The sequence below is a fragment of the Moschus berezovskii genome, chromosome 5 (genome assembly GCF_049115385.1).
Source record: "Moschus berezovskii isolate FMDL1 chromosome 5, NW_MosBer_1.0, whole genome shotgun sequence".
NCBI classification, from domain to species: Eukaryota; Metazoa; Chordata; class Mammalia; order Artiodactyla; family Moschidae; genus Moschus; species Moschus berezovskii.
The window spans coordinates 117,652,749-117,673,882 of NC_142464.1; the positions used below are offsets into that span (position 1 = coordinate 117,652,749).

Sequence of the window (21,134 nt, forward strand, 5' to 3'; positions counted from 1 at the left end):
GCAAGAGTACTGGAGTGGCTTGCCATTGCCCTCTCCGGGAAGCTGACTGCCAAGGTTCAAATCCAAACACTAGCACTTACTAGCTGTGCCACCTAGAGAAAATCACTTAACGTCTCTGTGGTTCAGTTTCTCATTTGTAAAGGGAAAAGAGTCCTGGCACTCACCTCATGGAGTTTAGGTAAGAACCAAATGATACAAGGCCTGGCATGGAGTGACTGCCCAGATGTATTTTCATTGTAAATTCATGTTTGCATCCTTTCTTGGAAGGTATTCTAATCCAGCTTCTCTTTGTTTGTGTTTGCAACCCAATTTTGGCACTCTGCCATAGCTTTACCTCACTTTGACTTCTTTTAAAAAGTGAAGATCATAGAAATCTTTGTATTAACGTACAAATATTCACGGCCACAAAAGGCACACAGATAGCCAAGGACAATACATCAAGATTACATCACGTTGCATCAAAGCAGCTCTCTGATACCTTAGGGAAGCACAGCTTTGAAAGAAGATGCCAGAGCATTAGGCATATTACAAATGAGATTTCCATAAGCTCACCCAGAAGTGATGCGATTTAACCTGTGGTTCTCACTTGGTCTCCTGGCATTCCTTTAGAAATGCCATTGTCTATCTAATCTGTTCTGAGCATCAGTAATACTATAATTTTACTGGCAACAAATGACTACATGCTTATAGCCCAAAGCTACTGCTGGGACTAAAGAGAGTAATCCACCCTCCTTGCCTGCTCTTGCTTGGCACTTTCCCTGGGGTGCCCTGCACCCAACTCTGCATCTTTCTAACAGATTCTACCTTCAAAACTCAATGCAAGTGCCCTTGTCACTTCAAAAAATGTTCTATTTGCTATTTCTGTACACGTTTAGTGGCAAGATCCAGCGAGGAAGGACCTGAGTCTGATGCTTATCTGTATCTGAGTGATGGAGCACAGTGTGCTGTGTTGTAAGTACTCAGAAGTGTCTTTTTGAATGAGACAAAAATCCACGAGAAAGAATTTTAGTTAGCCTCAATGGTTTAAATTAACAAGCAGAAGTCCCAAATACTTTTATGAAAAATGTATAAAACAAAAGCTTGAAATTTAGAAAACATCTTATTTCCCTTATAATTGGGGAAAGATCAATATTATTTGACATTATCAATCTGGCTGTGGAATACTGACGGTCTGGGGAAACATTGGTTGAGACCGATGGAAGTATACCGTTCAAAACCACATTGAACAGCAATGTGATGTGGCAGCCTAGATGGGAGGGGAGTCTAGGGGGGAATGAATACATGTGTGTGTGTGGCTGAGTCCCTTTGCCATTCACCTGAAACTATCACGACATTGTTAATCGGCTATACCCAGATACAAAACAAAAATAATAAATTAAAAGGTGAAGTGAAGTCACTCAGTCGTGTCTGACTCTTTGCGACCCCATGGACTATAGCCCGCCAGGCTTCTCTGTCCATGGGATTCTCCAGGCAAGAATCTTGGAGTGGGTTGCCATTTCCTTCTCCAAGGGATCTTCCCAACCCAGGGACCGAACCCGGGTCTCCCACATTGCAGACAGACACTTTAACCTCTGAGCCACCAGGGAAGCCCAAAATTAAAAGGTATAAAATGAAAGAAAATAGCATGTAGATCAGATAAAAGGTGAACTATGATCAACTTGATAAAAACTAACATTCCCTGGCGACTCAGATGGTAAAGAAGCTGCCCTCAACGCAGGAGTTGCGGGTTTGATCCCTGGGTCAGGAAGATCCTCTGGACAAGGGAAAGACTATCCACTCCAGTTTTCTTGACTGGAGAATCCCATAGACAGAGGAGCCTGGCAGGCTACAGTCCATGGGGTCAAAAGAGTTGGACAGGACTGAGCTAATAACACTTTATTCTTATTACCACAACTCAAACTCAATCCCCACTGTACCAAGGTATAAAATTGAGAAAAATAGTTAACTCCTATGTACTGAGACTTCCAATGCTTTAATGGCTATAAATCCATTCTTTCTACACATCACAAAAGACTTGCAACTTAGACATTATCATTATTACTTTAAAGTTTTCATTTATTTTTTAATTTATTTATTTTAATTGGAGGCTAATTACTTTACAATATTGTATAAAAAGTGATGTTAATAAACGTTTTATGAACTACCCAGAGACAAAGACCTAACCAGTCAAGAAGCTATAATTTAAATGCATGCATGTGATGCAAAGCCCATGAGCTTTCTCCACTACCTAGTTTGCAATAAGTAGCAGAGTAGAAAACTAACATAGAATTTGAAATTAGCAACTACTTGAAAATATCTTTACAGATAATCAAAAGTTAAATACTCTATAAAATGTGTTTTACAGTAAGTCCATTATACAGATGTAAACCCCAGGTCTAGAAAGGATAAGAAGCTAGTTCAAAGTCAGATTACCCTCAGTTGTTCACATGTGCTTTTCTCTATTGAAGTATAGTTGATTTATAATATTGTGTTCATTCCAGGTGTACAGAAAACTGATTCATTTATATGTTTTTCTCAGTCTATTTTCCATTATAGATTATTACAGAGTATACAGTTGCTGTGTTATACAGTAACTCATTTTTTTTCTATTTTATGTATAGAGATTTATAACTGTTAACCCCAGACTCCTAATTTTCCCTCCCCACCATGCCTTTACCCCTTTGGTAACCAGAAAAGAATAAGCTTAATGCATTCATTCAATAACTAACTTGCCAAGAATTTTTGAGCAGGTATTTTTTTTTCTGTTACTGGAAACCCAGGTATAAACAAGAAATGACCCCAGCCTCCAGGAATTTTGCAATCTATTAAAGTAGACAGGCAATGAAATATATAATGATAATACCATGTAATTCATACTCATAACAGGGCATTCCTTTGTATATTTCCCTAGATTGTCATTATCAACTTTTAGTTTTCATTTCTACCATTCCCCACATCAAAAAGCTCCTGAGAATACCTAACATATTAGAAATACAAATCCACTGCAAGGTTAGCTTCATACATTTAATTAGCCTAGCACTATTAGAATAAAACTTTCTGTTTCAATCTGTCCTCCTTCCCCTCATCTTGGTAGCTGCCCCTTTCCAAAAGCCCACTCTCATAGAAGCTAATAGCCAAAGACCTTTGTAGACATGTCTACAAAAAGACATACAGATAGCTAGTAGACACATGAAAAGATGCTCAACATCACTGATTATTAAAGAAAAGAAAAGCAAAACCACAATGTGGCACCACCTCACACCAGTCAGGATAGCCATCATTAAAAAGTCTACAAATAACAAATGCTGGAGATGATATGGAGAAAAAGAAACACCTCCTGCACTGTTGGTGGGAATGTAAGTTGGTACAGCCACTCTGGAAAACAATGTGGAGGTTCCTCAGAAAACTGAAAATAGAATCATCATATGATCCAGCAATCCCACTCCTGGGAATATATCCAAAAAACTATAATTGGAGAAAGATACATGCACCTGTATGTTCAGAGAAGCACTGTTCACAAGAGCCAAAACATGCTAACAACCTAAATGTCCATCAACAGATGAATGGATAAGGAAGATGTAGTACACATATATGATGGAATAGGACTTGGACATAAAACAGAATAAAATAATGCGATTTGCAGCAATATGGATGCAACTAGAGATTATCAAACTAAGTGAACTAAGTCAGAAAGAGAAAGGCAAATGCCATATTATATCACCTAGGTAAGAGAAATTTTTCCCAATATAGGTGACTGAACTGAGAAGTAAGAGTTCATATTTTTTGCAAAATCCTATTGTGACTAAGGCAGATTCTCCTGAGCATGAAAAAGAGGCTGACATGAGATGAAGCCCACAGCCCTGTAGGACGTCTGCTTTATTTGAAGGAAGAGGGGGAAAGATTGGAGGATTTTAGCTCTGAGAGTGGACTGCAGGATAGCAACAGTGATGCAGGTGCATCTCTTGGGAACTTTTTGTCACCTAGGCTCGAGAATGTTAAGAAATGACACAAATGAACCTATCTGCAAAATACAAACTGATTCATAGATGTAGAGGACAGACTTATGATCCCCAAAGTTGGTAGGGCGAGGTATGGACTGGGGGTTTGGAGTTGGTAGATGCAAACTATTGCATTTAGAATGGATAAGCAGCAAGATCCTAATGTATAGCACAGGAATCAGTCAATATCCTGTGATTATATCATAATGAAAAAATATTTTTAAATGTATCTTTTTTTTAATAAAAAATGTTTCTGGCTATTCCTGACTGACAGAAACCAGGACAGAGAAACTTTTCCAGGACTTTTGATCTTGGGACCAGAAACATCAAGCTATGTTCTTTGCTGGGCAAATGATACAAAATGTAAATCCCAGGGCCCAGTTTTGGAAGAGAGCCAGGCCACATCTAGAGTCCCATATGACTAACTACCTAATGACCATCACCTCTTAGATATCTCAAAGCTATCACAACTCAATGTGTCCAAAGCCAGATTCATACCCTTTTCCCCAAACCTGGTTGTTTGTCAGGGTTCATTGTTGCAATGAGTAAAATACTAAACCACTTAATCATGCAAGCTGGAAATAGGATTTATCTGAGTTCCCTTCCTTCCCATCCCCTCTCAAGTCCCGCTATCACTCATCCTTATTATAATCACTCCTAAACAGGTCTTCATTCTGTCCACTTTTCTCCTTACTTGACACCCTGGAGTCTAGGTGACAAAAAGTTCCCAGGTGATGCACCTGCATCCACTGTTGCTCTCCTGCAGTCCACTCTCAGAGCTAAAATTCTATAATCTTTCCCCCTCATCCTTCAAATAAAGCAGACGTCCTACAGGGCTGTGGGCTTCATCACCTGTCAGCCCATGCTATGCTCAAGAGCATCTACCTTAGTCACACTAGGACTTTGCAAAAAATGTGAGCTCCTATTTCTCAGTTCAGTCATCCACATCAGGAAAAATATTTCTTTCCTAAATGACCAGGTCATATTCTTCACTGTCAGCTCTTCTGTACCACTCAGAGAGCCAGAACAATCTGAATTCTGCTTGAGGAATGCTCTACAGTTGCAAAGGTCCATTTACTTGTGTAAATATCTGAATAAAGTCAGTCTCCTCCCCCCCAAATCCTTGACCTAAGGATCAGGTTGTAGGGAATCAAGTTTGCTTTCTTTTTGCATTGCACCCCTAAACCCTTACCACAGTGACCCATACAATGCATTCTAAAATATCTGCTGTGTCAATGAATGAAAATATATTATATTTAACCCTTATTTTGTGTAATTGGTTCTGATGACAGTAGAAAATTGCAAGTATTTCAAAAAGATTGAAAACAAAAACAAATATTATATTGGCAATTCCCTTAACTTTCTTTAAGGGCAACTTTCTCATCAGGCATTTTTAAATCACAGGTGAGCTAAGTGCTAAATCCAAATAACCCACCTTGAGATTCATAGAGAAAACAAGCGGTTCAAATGACTCCTTATAACAAACTGATTGGCAAAGGACAAAGTGTCCCTACTATCATTTTAAAGGGTTTCCATGGTGGCTCAGTGGTCAAGAATCCGCCTGCAATGTAGGAGCCTCGAGATTCAGGTTTGATCCCTGCGTTAGGAAGATCCCACGGAGGAGGGCATGGCAACCCACTCCAGTATTCTTGCCTGGAGAAACCCATGGACAGAGGAGCCTGGCAGGCTACAGCCTATAGGGTTGCAAAGACCTGGACATGACTGAAGTGACTTTGACCTGTCAACTAAAAACTTATAGTCATAACCTGAAAGTGGTTATTTTATTTGGTTAGGATTCCAAGCCAGAGAAATAGCATCACAGTAGCACTGAGAAAACTGCTCCAAGAAAGCAGAAGGGAAAATCAGGCTATATACAAGCTTGCAACAAAGGGAGCAGACAGTCTGAACATCAAAGAGCAGGTATCAAGTTAAGGAATTTAGCATTCTGTGTATGGGGAGATGCAAGCCTCTGGGCTCACTGAATTCATTCCTTTCATGCTCCTCAGCAATCTGGGCCAATCCTGTTTCCTTGTTCACCTTTTTTCTCAAATTCCTCCAACTCCTCAGCAATCACTATGGGAGGTAGCAGAATCTGCTGGATCACAGTTTGGGATCTCTCATTCACATTTGAGGAGGAGGCAATGGCAACCCACTCCAGTACTCTTGCCTGAAAAATTCCATGGATGGAGGAGCCTGGTAGGCTGCAGTCCATGAGGTCGCAAAGAGTCGGACATGACTGAGTACCTTCACTTTCACTTTTCACTTTCATGCATTGGAGAAGGAAATGGCAACCTACTCCAGTGTTCTTGCCTGGACAATCCCAGGGATGGGGGAGCCTGGTGGGCTGCCATCTATGGGGTCACACAGAGTCGGACACGACTGAAGCGACTTAGCAGCAGCAGCATTCACATTTGGAGGCCAGGAATCGCTGATGGCTGCGACATTTCTTGTTTGTTAATATGGCAATAGATATTTCATTTCACAGTATGAACTATCATTTTAAAGTGTCTATGAATGGTTCCTAACACTACATCTGATTCATGTTGTTGTTGAGTTGCTAAGTCATGTATTCTTGCCACCATTTGCTTGGGCTACAAAATTACTGTGGACAGGGACTGCAGCCACGAAATTAAAAGACATTTGCTCTTTGGAAGAATAGCTATGACAAACCTGGACAGTGTGTTTGAAAGCAAAGACATCACTTTGCCAACATAGGTCTGTATAGTCAAAGCTACGGTTTTTTCAGTTGATATGCATGGGACAGTTGGACCATAAAGAAGGCTGAGTGCCAAAGAATTGATGCTTTCAAACTGTGGTGTTGGAGAAGATTCTTGAGAGTCCCTTGGACAGCAAGGAGATCAAACCAGTCAATCTTAAAAGAAATCAACCCTGAATATTCACTGGAAGAACAAATGCTGAAGCTGAAGCTCCAATACTTTGGTCACCTACTGTGAACAGCTGACTCTGGAAAAGACCTTGATTCTGGGAAAAATTGAGGGGATGAGGAGAAGGGGACAGCAGAGGATGAGATGGTTGGATGGCATCACTGACTCAAAGGACATGAGTTTGAACAAACTCAGGAAGATAGTGAAGGACAGGGAAGCCTGACATGCTTCAGTCCATGGAGTCTAAACCAATTTTGAACTAGTAGGTCTTACAATAACACAAAGAAAGTATGAAAAATAATCATGTCTCCACTAGAAAATGGTCATAAATACTACACTCTCACCTCAGTACTGAAAATGAAAATGGCAGGGGCAAAGTATGCCAGAGATGTGGGTACTTTTCCAGATCTTCCCTTCAATTCCATGGGGAAGTTGGCTCATGAACCGTGGCAAAGTCATTGCTGATACTCCCAAAAATAATAAGCATCATTACCCGATAGTAGTGAATAGCTTCTTCCAGTTGGCTACAAGTGTTTCCTTTTCTAAACAGCTCAAAACCTTATAGGATACACAGTCTGTAGATTTTTGGAGCAGTTCTTGAAGCCTAAGAGGACGTTGTGTGGAACAGCTGAGATGCACGACAGTGAAAAGTTCCAGTCTCCTTTCCGCTGAAAGAGAGCACAACTAGTGCTGTTTCGAATGGCCTTGTTTTTAGGAAATAGTCCTGTCGTTCAGGTTGAAGGACGCGGTTGCGTGACTAATTATGTTTTCATTGCAAACTGCTCCACCATCCATTATGCAAAAGCCTTAATGAGCTATTTCTAGAGAGGGCATACCACATTACAGTCTTTTCTAGGAAAACATTCAATGAATAATTTTAGAGCAAGAATGCCAGCTCTAATACCATCTTCTGTAGTGGGCCCTCTCATTGGTAGAAGTGATCTCTCCAGTTTTTTAAGTATTATCAGGATTCATCCATTGTTCTTCTATTCATACATTTAGGTAAAATTTTTAAAAAAGTGGTTATCTTATTCATTAGTTCAGTTCAGTAGCTCAGTTCAGTTCAGTTCAGTCGCTCAGTCGTGTCCGACGCTCCAAACCCCATGAATCACAGCACGCCAGGCCTCCCTGTCCATCACCAACTCCCGGAGTTCACTCAAACTCATGTCCACAGAGTCGGTGATGCCATCCAGCCATCTCATTCTCGGTCGGCCCTTCTCCTCCCGCCCCCAACCTTTCCCAGCATCGGAGTCTTTTTCAGTGAGTCAACTCGTCACATGAGGTGGCCAAAGTATTGGAGTTTCAGCTTTAGCATCAGTCCTTCCAATGAACACCCAGGATTGATCTCCTTTAGAATGGACTGGTTGGATCTCCTTGCAATACAAGGGACTCTCAAGAGTCTTCTCCAACACCACAGTTCAAAAGCATCAATTCGTCGGCGATCAGCTTTCTTCACAGTCCAACTCTCACATCCATACATGACCACGGGAAAAACCATAGCCTCAACTAGACAGACCTTGGTTGGCAAAGTAATGTCTCTGCTTTTTAATATACTATCAAGATTGGTCATAACTTTCCTTCTAAGGAGTAAGCATTTTTTAATTTCATGGCTGCAATCAGCATCTGCAGTGATTTTGGAGCCCAAAAAAATAAAGTCTGACACTCTTTCCACTGTTTTTCCATCTAGTTCCCATGAAGTGATGGGACCAGATGCCATGATCTTTGTTTTCTGAATGTTGAGCTTCAAGCCAACTTTTTCACTCTCCTCTTTCACTTTCATCAAGAGGCTTTTGAGTTCCTCTTCACTTTCTGCCATAAGGGTAGTGTCATCTGCATATCTGAGGTTATTGATATTTCTCCCGGCAATCTTGATTCCAGCTTGTGCTTCCTCCAGCCCAGCGTTCCTCATGATGTACTTTGCATATAAATTAAATAAGCAAGGTGACAATATACAGCCTTGACGTACTCCTTTTCCTATTTGGAACCAGTCTGTTGTTCCATGTTCAGTTCTGACTGTTGCTTCTTGACCTGCATACGGGTTTCTCAAGAGGAAGGTCAGGTGGTCTGGTATTCCCATCTCTTTCAGAATGTTCCACAGTTTATTGTGATCCACACAGTCAAAGGCTTTGGCATAGTCAATGAAGCAGAAATAGATGTTTTTCTGGAACTCTCTTGCTTTCTCCATGATCCAGCGGATGTTGGCAATTTGATCTCTGGTTCCTCTGCCTTTTATAAAACCTGCTTGAACATCTGGGAGTTCACGGTTCACATATTGCTGAAGCCTGGCTTGGAGAATTTTGAGCGTGACTTTACTAGCGTGTGAGATGAGTGCAATTGTGTGGTAGTTTGAGCATTCATTGGCATTGCCTTTCTTTGGGATTGGAATGAAGACTGACCTTTTCCAGTCCTGTGGCCACTGTTGAGTTTTCCAAATTTGCTGGCATATTGAGTGCAGCACTTTCACAGCATCATCTTTCAAGATTTGAAATAACTCAACTGGAATTCCATTACCTCCATTAGCTTTGTTCGTAGTGATGCTTTCTAAGGCCCACTTGACTTCACATTCCAAGATGTCTGGCTCTAGGTCAGTGATCACATTATCGTGATTATCTTGGTCGTGAAGATCTTTTTTGTACAGTTCTTCTGTGTATTCTTGCCACCTCTTCTTAATATCTGCTGCTTCTGTTAGGTCCCTACCATTTCTGTCCTTTATCGACCCCATATTTGCATGAAATGTTCCCTTGGAATCTCTAATTTTCTTGAAGAGATCTCTAGTCTTTCCCATTCCGTTGTTTTCCTCTATTTCTTTGCATTGATCGCTGAGGAAGGCTTTCTTATATCTCCTTGCTATTCTTTGGAACTCTGCATTCAGATGCTTATATCTTTCCTTTTCTCCTTTGCTTTCCACTTCTCTTCTTTTCACAGCTATTTGTAAGGCCTCCTCAGACAGCCATTTTGCTTTTTTTACATTTCTTTTCCATGGGGATGGTCTTGGTCCCTGTCTCCTGTACAACGTCACGAACCTCCGTCCAGAGTTCAACAGGCACTCTATGTATCAGGTCTAGTCCCTTAAATCTATTTCTCACTTCCACTGTATAATCATAAGGGATTTGATTTAGGTCATATCTGAATGGTCTAGTGGTTTTCCCTACTTTCTTCAATTTACGTCTGAATTTGGCAATAATGAGTTCATGATTTGAGCCACAGTCAGCTCCTGGTCTTGTTTTTGCTGACTGTATAAAGCTTCTCCATCTTTGGCTGCAAAGAATACAATCAATCTGATTTCGGTGTTGACCATCTGGTGATGTCCATGTGTAGAGTCTTCTCTTGTGTTGTTGGAAGAGGGTGTTTGCTATGACCAGTGCGTTCTCTTGGCAAAACTCTATTAGCCTTTGCCCTGCTTCATTCCATGCTCCAAGGCCAAATTTGCCTGTTACTCCAGGTGTTTCTTGACTTCCTACTTTTGCATTCCAGTCCCCTATAATGAAAAGGACATCTTTTTTGGGTGTTAGTTCTAAAAGGTCTTCATAGAACCGTTCAACTTCGGCTTCTTCAGCGTTACTGGTTGGGACATAGGCTTGTATTACTGTAACATTGAATGGTTTGCCTTGGAAATGAACAGAAATCATTCTGTTGTTTTTAAGATTGCATCCAAGTACTGCATTTCAGACTCTTTTGTTGACCATGATGGCTACTCCATTTCTTCTAAGGGATTCCTGCCCACAGTAGTAGATATAATGGTCATCTAAGTTAAATTCGCCCATTCCAGTCCATTTTAATTCACTGATTCCTAGAATGCCTATGTTCACTCTTGCCATCTCCTGTTTGACCAGTAGCTCAGTTGTGTCCAATTCTTTGTGATCCCATGGACTGCAGCAAGCCAGGCTTCCCTGTCCATTACCAATTTATGAAGCTTGCTCAAACTCATGTCCGTTGAGTCAGTGATGCCATCCAACCATCTCATCCTCTGTCATCCCCTTCTACTTCTACCTTCAATCTTTCCCAGCATCAGGGTCTTTTCAAATGAGGCAGTTCTTCACATCAGATGGCCAAAGTATTGGAGTTTCAGCTTCAACATCAGTCCTTCCAATGAATATTCAGGACTGATCTCCTTTTGAATGGACTGGTTGGATCTCCTTGCAGTCCAAGGGACTCTCAAGAGTCTTCTCCAACACCACAGTTCAAAAGCATCAATTCTTCGGCACTCAGCTTTCTTTATAGTGCAACTCTCACATCCATACATGACTACTGGAGAAACCATAGCTTTGACTATACAGACCTTTGTTTGCAAAGCAATGTCTTTGCTTTTTAATATGCTGTCTTGGTTGGTTATAACTTTTCTTCCAAGGAGCAAGCTTCTTTTAATTTCATGGCTGCAGTCACCATCTGCAGTGATTTTGGAGCCCAAGAAAATAAATTCTTCCACTGTTTCCATTGTTTCCCCATCTACTTGCCATGAAGTGATGGGACCGGATACCATAATCTTCAATTTTTGAATGTTGAGTTTCAAGCCAGCTTTTTCCTTCTGCTCTTTCACTTTCATCAGAGGCTCTTCAGTTCCTCTTCACTTAAAGATCAGGATTTACGTACTCCAGATTTGACTCAGTCTCTAAAATGTATCTGAATTCTTGGTGCCTTGGTTTTCTCATTTGAAATAGGAATCATCTTTTTTCCTCTCAAATCTTTGCTTCCATTACCTCCGACTTGTCACAGGGTTTGGAAAAGAAGTCCCTGGGGTATTGGATATAAAGGTACTCCAAAAAACTGTAAGATTTTCTTCCAATTTAAACAGAGTATTCTGTAGAATGTGTGGATATGAGAACTGTTTTATAAGAAGAGACCATAAAAAGAGATATGTTACCTGATACCAGGGATATAAGGTATATCTTAGTAGGGCAGAACGAGCACTACTGACTTAACTCTCTGGTCTTGGGTCAGTTTCCTCTTTGGTAACTTTAACCACTCTAGCCTTGGTGTTTCTTTAAAATGCTGAACTACGTATCCCGCCAAAGTCTTTGAATTTACTATACCCTTTCTAAGAATATTTGTATTTCTTTATTGGAGCATAGTTGCTTTACAGTGTTGTATTAGTTTCTGCTGAACAGCAAAGTGAATCAGCTGTATATATACATATATCCCGTCTTTTTGGATTTCCTTCTTATTTAGGTCACCACAGAGTACTGAGAAGAGTTCCCTGTGCTATACAGGAGGTTCTCATTAGTTATCCATTTTAATCATAGTACCAATATGTGTAATGTACGTCAATCCAAATCTCCCAATTCACCCTACCTCCTCTTTCCTTCTTAGTATCCAAACATTTGTTTTCTCTGTCTGTGTCTCTATTTCTGCTTTGTAAATAAGACCATCTATATATTTTTTTGAGATTCAACATATATGCATTAATATATGATACTTGTTTTTCTCTTTCTGACTTACTTCACTCTGTATGATAGTCTCTAAGTTCACCCACATCTCTACAAATGACCCAATTTCATTCCTTTTTATGACTGGGTACTAGTCCATTGTATATATGTGCCACATCTTCTTTATTAATTTCTCTACTGATGGACATTTAGGTTTGTTTCCATGTCCTAGCTATTGTGACTAGTGCTGCAATGAACATCGGAGTATGCATGTCTTTTTGAATTACAGTTTTCTCTAGGGCTATGAATATTCTTCTTTTTACAGTCCTAAAAGCCATTTTCCTTTTATTTTTTATAATGTACCTGTGAAGCCATCTCTGATGGAGAACTTCACTGACAACACTGGGTAACAGTGACATCGCTGTATGTATTGGACCTGAAATGCAATAGGTGTTCAACATTTATTAGTTAAGAGTTAACCATTACTATTAATTACATCACTATTAACACTGTATTAGTTCTCAAGGGCTGCTGTAAAAAGTACCACAAACTCAGTGTTTTAAAGAATATCAATTCATTGCCTCACAGTTCTGGAGGCTGAAAGTGCAGAATCAAGGTGTCAGCAGGGTTGGTTCCTTCTGAGGCTATGAGGGAGAATTGTTTCCAGACCTCTCTCCTTGGTTTGCAGATGGTGTCTTCTCCCTAAGTCCTTTATGACTTCCCTCCATGTGTTCAGTTCAGTTCAGTTCAGTTGCTCAGTCATGTCCAACTCTTTGCAACCCCATGAACCGCAGCATGCCAGGCCTCCCTGTCCATCACCAACTCGGGGAGTCCATCCAAACCCATGTCCATTGTGTCAGTGATGTCATCCAACCATCTCATCCTCTGTCGTCCCCTTCTCCTCCTGCCCTCAATCTTTGCCAGCATCAGGGTCTTTTCAAATGAGTCAGCTCTCCACATCAGGTGGCCAAAGTATTGGAGTTTCAGCTTCAACATCAGTCCTTCCAATGAACACCCAGGACTGATCTCCTTTAGGATGGACTGCTTGGATCTCTTTGCAGTCCAAGGGACTCTCAAGAGTCTTCTCCAACACCACAGTTCAAAAGCATCAATTCTTCGGCGTTCAGTTTTCTTTATAGTCCAACTCTCACATCCATACATGACCACTGGAAAAACCATATCCATATATCCATTGTGTATCTGTGTCCAAACGTCCCCCTTTTACAGCAAGTCCCCTACTTATGAATGAGTTCTGTTCTGAGAGCATGTTCATTAAGTCCAATTTGTTCATTAAGTCCAGCAAAGTAGCATAGGTACCCAACTAACAATCAGCTATATAGTACTACACTGTACTAGGTTTATACCAATTTTCACACAAATAACACATTAAAAAAAAACACAAAAAATAAACATTTTTAACTTTATAGTACAGCAGTACAGTAGTAACAGCTACATTACCACTTCTTTTGCGCTTCTTTCCAGACATCCTGGGCTTGAAACTTAGATATTGTAGTACTGTTCTCTATACAGAACTGTACAGTAAAATACACAAAAGCACAATCAGTTGTAGAGGATGTGCACATGTGACAATGGACACCAGACACACGAACAAACTTACGTGCCTGGACGTGCGAGTACGTGTTTGCATCTTTGAACGTTTGTAACTTGAAGGCTTGTATGTAGGGGACTGACTGGATTAGGATCCAGTCATATTACGTATGGTCCACCACCCTAATGACCTCACTTTAACTTTTACCTCTGTAAAGACCCTAGCTTCCCCGGGGGTGGAGTTGGTAAAGAATCCACCTGCCACTGCAGGAGGCACAGGAGACTCGGGTTTGATATCAAGGTTGGGAAGAGTCCCTGAAGGAGGAAATGGTAACCCACTCCAGTACTCTTGCCTGGAAAATTCCACAGACAGAGGAACCTTGAGGGCTACAGTCCATAGGGTCACAAAGAGTCAGACACAACTGAGTGCTCACACACACACACACACACACAAAGCTGTTCAGGGATAAACCAAGAACAAGGAGAAAGTAATAAGCCCAACAATGATAACAGTACCAACCTCTCAGGTAAAAATGCTAATTTAGGTTTTTAATTTGAACCTCTTTTACTCAAGAAGATATGATATACGTGAAAAGTCCATATGGAAGATGTATAAGCATTTTTCAGAAAATTAGGATGTGTGCATAGAGAGAGGAAAATTTCTTCAGGCTTTTGCCAATGTACCTCATCAAGGAAACATGGAAATAGACCAAAGCAACTTGTCAGGCTGCCCCTGCCAGGCAACATACTCTTTAAAAATGTTTGTCATTTGTCTTGATAATTGCAATCCATGACTCTAAGACCTTATGAACATTAGAAACCTAAAACGTTGGAGAGGAATAGGGAATACGTTTTTTGTTTTTTTTTTTAAGTTGTAAAACTTGGAGTTGAGTGTCTCAACATCAAACTTTCTATAACATCAAAGGAGATCAGCATTGGAGATGTAGAATCCATTCCCAACTTATTCTAGACTGAAGCTCAGTTGCCATGGCAACACCCTTAGTCGCTTATTTCTTCTCTCTTTCTTTGGTTACACTTTTCTAGAATATGTGTCAGGTAAGAGCCACATATTCTTACCTGGAGAATTTCATGAGCAGAGGAGCCTGGCAAGCTACAGCCCATGGGATAGAAAAAGTTGGACAGGACTGAGTGACTAACACTACACTAAAAACCACTTAGGGTTTCCCTGGTGAGTCAGTGGTAAAGAGTTCACCTTCAATATAGGAGACATAGGTTCGACCCCTGGTTGGGAAGATCCTCTGGAGGATCTTGGAGGAAATGGCAACCCACTCCAGTATTCTTGCCTGGAAAACCCCATAAACAGAGGAGACTAGTGGGCTATAGTCAACAGGGTTGCAAAAGAACCAGACATGAGTTAGTGACTAAACAACAACAATGAAAAGCTACACAGCATGAAAATTTTATACTAGCAAAGAGAAACTATTAGAAATCACCAAAACCCTACATTTGTTCAAGGAAGTCAATTCATTTTTCAGAATCAAAGTGTCCCCAGTTAAGCAATCTAATTAGTGGAAAAACACAATTACTCAATTATCAATTCAGTTCAGTCGCTCAGTTGTATCTGGCTCTTTGCAACCCCATGAATCACAGCACGCCAGGCCTACCTGTCCATCACCAACTCCCGGAGTTCACTCAAACTCATGTCCATCGAGTCGCTGATGCCATCCAGCCATCTCATTCTCTGTCGTCACCTTCTCCTCCTGCCCTCAATCCCTCCCAGCATCAGAGTCTTTTCCAGTGAGTCAACTCTTCACATGAGGTGACTAAAGTATTGGAGTTTCAGCTTTAGCATCAGTCCTTCCAATGAACACCCAGGACTGAGTGGTTGGGTGGACTGGTTGGATCTCCTTGCAGTCCAAGGGACTCTCAAGAGTCTTCTCCAACACCACAGTTCAAAAGCATCAATTCCAGCGATCAGCTTTCTTCACAGTCCAACTCTCACATCCATACATGACCACTAGAAAAACCATAGCCTTGACTAGACAGACCTTGGTTGGCAAACTAATGTCTCTGCTTTTTAATATGCTATCTAGGTTGGTCATAACTTTCCTTCCAAGGAGTAAGCGTCTTTTAATTTCATGGCTGCAATCAGCATCCGCAGTGATTTTGGAGCCCAAAAATTAAAGTCTGACACTTTTTCCACTGTTTCCTTATAGGTCGTTAGATTTAATAGAGGTAAGATATTTCAGATGGCAAGCTCAAGTGGGTGAATACGCCACCAGCTGATCATTGCTGATCATTAAAATTGGACCTCAAATCTTCACAATTAACAGCAGCCATGGGCCAGCCCAGGGAAGGGTCCTGTGATGACTGTCACATGGGTCCTAATTCCACCATTGCCCTGGAATTTCACATTCTCCTCTCTCTGCTTTGGAAACCAGGCCTCTATCATCTCTAGATGTGATTCTTATACAGACTTCCCCATGTCAGTTCATTCCCACCCAACAAATATTTATAACTGAAATAAATATGTATACCTTTGGCTGAATATTGGCCGAAATTCAGCTAAATATCAATCAAGATTGAGTCTTCAAATATGGAGAATCTACCCTGACACAGGATTTAGGGCAGGCAAGCCTGTAACTGCTATAAGACCATTTTTTTTAAACAAAGTTGAAAATTATTAAGCAAGCAATTATGAAAAGCATCACCAATGCAAGGCAGTACTCGTGAAGCAGCAAATATTGAAAGGGCAGGAGTGATTCTTTTAAGAAATTGTCCCTATGGCCTAGATAGACAAAAACATCCTGCTAAAGGGGAAAAAAATTACTTAAAACCAAGGGGTAAGATTCATAGTAAAACTGCACGTGAGATGCAATGAAAGAGAAAATAATCTGTCTTGGGCCTGGAGGCATGGGGCTCGGATATAGATTTCTCTCTGCACCTCAGTTTCTTTTTTTAATTGAAGTATAGTTGATTTACAATGTCATGTTAGCTTCAGGTGTATAAAACAATGATTCAATTACATATATATATATATTTTCCAAATTCTTTCCCCTTATAGGTTATTACAATATATTGAATATAGCTCTCTGTGCTATACAGTAGGTATTTGTTAGTTATTTTATATACAGTAGTGTATATACATCAATCCCAAACTCCTAATTTATTCCTCTTCCTCCTTTCTCCTTTGGTAACCATGAGTAAAATGCAAGATACCAACAGTACCTAGTGGAGAGGTCATTGTAAGGATTAAATGTACAAACACACATAAAGGGCCTCCTTCAGTATATATATATATATATATATATACATATATATGACACTATTATTACTAAGGCAAAACTTTTTTAGATGTTTCAAAATGTATTTGCATACAACTTTAAAAAATTACTTTCCGTTAACAGTAAAGAATCTGCCTGCAATGCGGGAAACCCAGGTTCAATCCCTGGACTGGGAAGATCCCCTGGAGAAGGGAATGGCAACTCTTGTATTCTTGCATGGAGAATCCCATGGAAAGAGGAATTTGGTTTTTTTGTTTGTTTGTTTGCTTGTTTCTGTCGAAACATGTTTAAAATAGGATTGATTACAACAGTCAAAACCTGCAGAAGCGGGAGGAGGGGGAATGTGGCCCCGCCAGCTCCCCACCAGTCCCTGTGGCTCTCAGCCTGGCCTGCTTTCCCTTCCGCTGCTTCCACACTGTGGGGTGGTCCCGACCCTGACAGGCACGCCCTGCCTCACCTCCGCAGGTGGAGGGGGCCCAGGGCTGTTCCAGTTCCCCTCCCCTCCCCCACTGGGTCCTGGGGGACATTGGGAGAGGCCCAGCACGGGGCACCCTGGCTCACCTTCCTCCAGTCTCCGTGGCTCAGGACCAGGCTAAGGGCAGAGGGAGATGGGGAGACATGGGGGCCACTCAGGCCCTTGGGCGGCAGTGAGGGAGCTTGGGACCCTGAGGGGGCATGCTGACTCCTTGCTGGAGAAAAGGCACCTAGATAGGGAGTTTGAGGGCCTCCCAGGGGTTCCTGGGATGAGGTGGAAAAGGCTGAAAGAAACAGGAAGTAGGGTGGTGAGCAAACCCCAGTCCCGCTTCCTGAACCCCCACCGGCTGAGGAAGAAGGAAGGAATCCCGGAGGAGAGCCCTGCCCCTGCAGCCCTCTGCCTGAGCAAAATGGCCTCGTCCCCTTTCCACCCTCACCCGGGCGGCCGGCCAGTCTCTCTCCCACCCCTCCCGCTGCCCGCTCCAGGCCCTCCGTGCGGGGAGGAGGGCGTGGACAGCCAGAGGGGCCTCAGGCTGTCTTGGTGCCGGGGTCCACCTCCTTGTGGGCCCAAAGCTCCTTGTGCTGCTTCCGGCCGAAGCCTTCACGTAGTTGCCTTTGCTCTTAAACAGCTGCTGGAAGTGGGGCTTGCAGTGGAATTCCCCGTGCAGTGCCGCGTAGCTGCCCAGGCTGCAGGAGCAGAACGCCGTGGTCGGGTCAGGCCGGGTCAGCAGGGCCGGGGCGGGGTCAGGGCGGGGCGCACCTGAGCTTGGTGTGACAGTGCTTGCAGCAGAAGCAAGAGCTGTGGAAAATGAGCTTGTCCGCCACCAGTCGCTCCATGGGGTACCGGGTCTTCTGGCAGGCGGCGCAGGTCTCCTTGACCTGGGCCCGAAGGCTGAAGGACTTGGAGCGCTGAACCGTGCTGCTGGAACGCCACCTTTGGCTTCATGGGAGGGGGTGGCCTGGGCGGCTCCGGCGGCCTGGAACATGGCTTGTTGAAGGCGATGGAGGCCCGGTGTGGAGTCGCGGCACCCGCTGGGTTCGGGCCCCGGCCTGGACCGCGGGGCTGGGGTCGGTCTCCGGGGGAAACCTCGGGTGCGAGGCGCGCACAGGGGTGAGCTGCCACCGCTGCCAGTGGTCCCCTGGACAGAGGAATTTGATGGGCTACAGTCCATGGGGTCGCAAAGGTTCGGACACAACTGAGTGACTAACACCTTCACTTTCATTTACAGTTACTACAAAATACTGGCCACATTCCTGTGTTATACAATATGTCCCTGAGCCCATCGTACACCCAACAATTTGTACCTTCCACTTCCCCACCCCTATGATGCCCCTCCTCCCAACTGCTTACCACTGATGTGTTGTCTGTTCTCCCATGGCTCCAGGGGTGAAGAATCTGCCTGCAGTGCAGGAATCTCAGGAGATGCGGGTTTGATCCCTGGATTGGGAATATTCCCTGGAGGAAGAAATGGCCACTCACTCCAGTATTCTTGCCTGGAAAACCCCATGGACAGAGGAGCCTGGTGGGCTACAGTATATAGGGTCACAAAGAATAGGATGCAGTTGAGCAAGCACGCATGATCTGTGAGTTAAGACAGTAACTTGCTCATCTTAGCTCAGGTTTAGTGACATCCCCAGTGCCAACCATCCCTATATAGCTCTCTTGTCTGTCATGTGCCAGCAATTGCTTTACTTTGTTGATATCACCACCATCATGTTGGACTCCTCTTTTTGTGTAAGCCCCAGAGGGCAGAAATTGCATTTTATTCATCCATGCATCTCAATACCCAAGAGCAAAGCCTAGCCCAAAATAGTTGTTTAGTTGTTGAGTAAAGTGATCTTCATGTGGTCGCAAAGAGTCGGACACGACTGAGCGACTGAACTGAACTGAAAGTGTTCTTCACTGAATATTTATTGAAAAAAATATTTAGCTGAAATGATAGTGAATCACATTGGATTCTAGTGAGAAACCTGGGGCAGTTCAAAAACACTGATACAAAATACCTTGGTTCTATAAAGTCCAGAAAATGTCACAGCTGTGACTGTTCTCAACAGACCCATCCTCCCACTATTCCACCCAAAGAATGTTAAAGGTAGGGGGGAATCTCTCTGGGCAAATTAATTTAGAAATAGAGTGCAAACCATTTTGTTTATTTTTTCATTTATATTTTATATTGGAGTATAGTTGATTAACAATGTTGTGTTCGTTTCAGATGTACAACAAAGTGATTCGGTTAAACATATATATGTACCTATTCTTTTTCCGGAGAAGGCAATGGCAAGCCACTCCAGTACTATTGCCTAGAAAATCCCATGGATGGAGGAGCCTGGTAGGCTGCAGTCCGTGGGGTCGCTAAGGGTCGGACACAACTGAGCGACTTCACTTTCACTTTTCACTTTCACACATTGGAGAAGGAAATGGCAACCCACTGCAGTGTTCTTGCCTGGAGAATCCCAGGGACGGGGGAGCCTGATGGGCTTCCGTCTATGGGGTCACACAGAGTCGGACACGACTGAAGTGACTTAGCAGCAGCATTCTTTTTCAGATTCTTTTCCCATTCAGGTTACTACAGAACGTTGAGCAGAGGTCCCTGTGCTATACAGTACATGCCTGCTCAGTCACTTCAGTAGTGTCAACTCTGTGCAACCCTGTAGACTGCATCCTTCCAGGCTCCTCCATCCATGGGATTCTCTAGGCAAGAATTTTGGAGTGGGTTACCATTTCCTCCTCCAGAGGATCTTCCCAACCCAGGGATTGAACCTGGGTCTCTTGGGTCTCCTGCATTGGCAAGGGGTTCTTTATCACTAGAGCCACCTGGAAGCCTGTACTATACAGTGGGTCCATGTGTATATGTCTGTCCCAAACACCAAATTTATTCCTCCCTCAACATTTCCCCTTAGGGAATTGTAAATTTGTTTTCTTTACCCACCCCCCCCATAAATTTGTTTTCTGTGAGTCTGTTTCAGTTTTGTAAATAAGTTCATTTGTATCATTTTTTTCAGATTTTGCAAATAAGTGATATCATATGATATTTATCTTTGTCTGACTTAACTCAATTCCTGTGATAATCTCCAGATCCATCCATGTTGCTGCAAGTGACGTTATTTCATGAGCTCTCCCAGTTCAAGTCTGCAGACTGCAGGATTTCCCAAGGACATGTGGGCCTGGATGCTGTTTTGTTAGGGAATCAGCCCTTCAGGTTGTGTGTTCTCCTGCAGGGCCGCACACCTGGCAGGATGAGAAAGTCACACAGCAAGGGTCCAGCGAGCACAGACCACTGACACTGAGCGCAGACCCCCTGCCCCCACAGGCATAGCAGACTAAGATCCAGCAGGAACACAAGCAGGCCTCTCTGACCCGGAATGCGTGCTCATTCATTCAGTCTTGTTTGATTCTTTGCAACCCCATGGACAGTAGCCCGCCAGGCTCCTCTGTCCATGGGGTTCTCCAAGCAAGAATACTGGAGTGGGTTGCCATTTCCTCCTCCAGGGGATCTTCCCGACCCAGGGTTCAAACCCGGGTCTCCTGCGTCTCCTGCATTGTCAGGTGGATTCTTTATCACTGAGTCACCTGGGAAGTCCAGAGTGAAAGGATGCTTATTCATTTAAGAGGAACACAAAGAGTGCCTGTTGAAGGGAAAA

General features: G+C 42.7%; 1 pseudogene across 1 annotated transcript; it reads right to left on the reverse strand.

The window, feature by feature from the left end:
• Positions 1–18,020: 18,020 nt before the first annotated feature.
• LOC129562071 (LIM domain-containing protein 2-like) lies at positions 18,021–18,585 on the reverse strand (annotated as a pseudogene). Its single transcript, XR_016037388.1, has 2 exons — positions 18,253–18,585; positions 18,021–18,179 (listed from the first exon to the last, which is right to left on the reverse strand). The product of XR_016037388.1 is annotated as an LIM domain-containing protein 2-like (transcript).
• Positions 18,586–21,134: the final 2,549 nt, after the last annotated feature.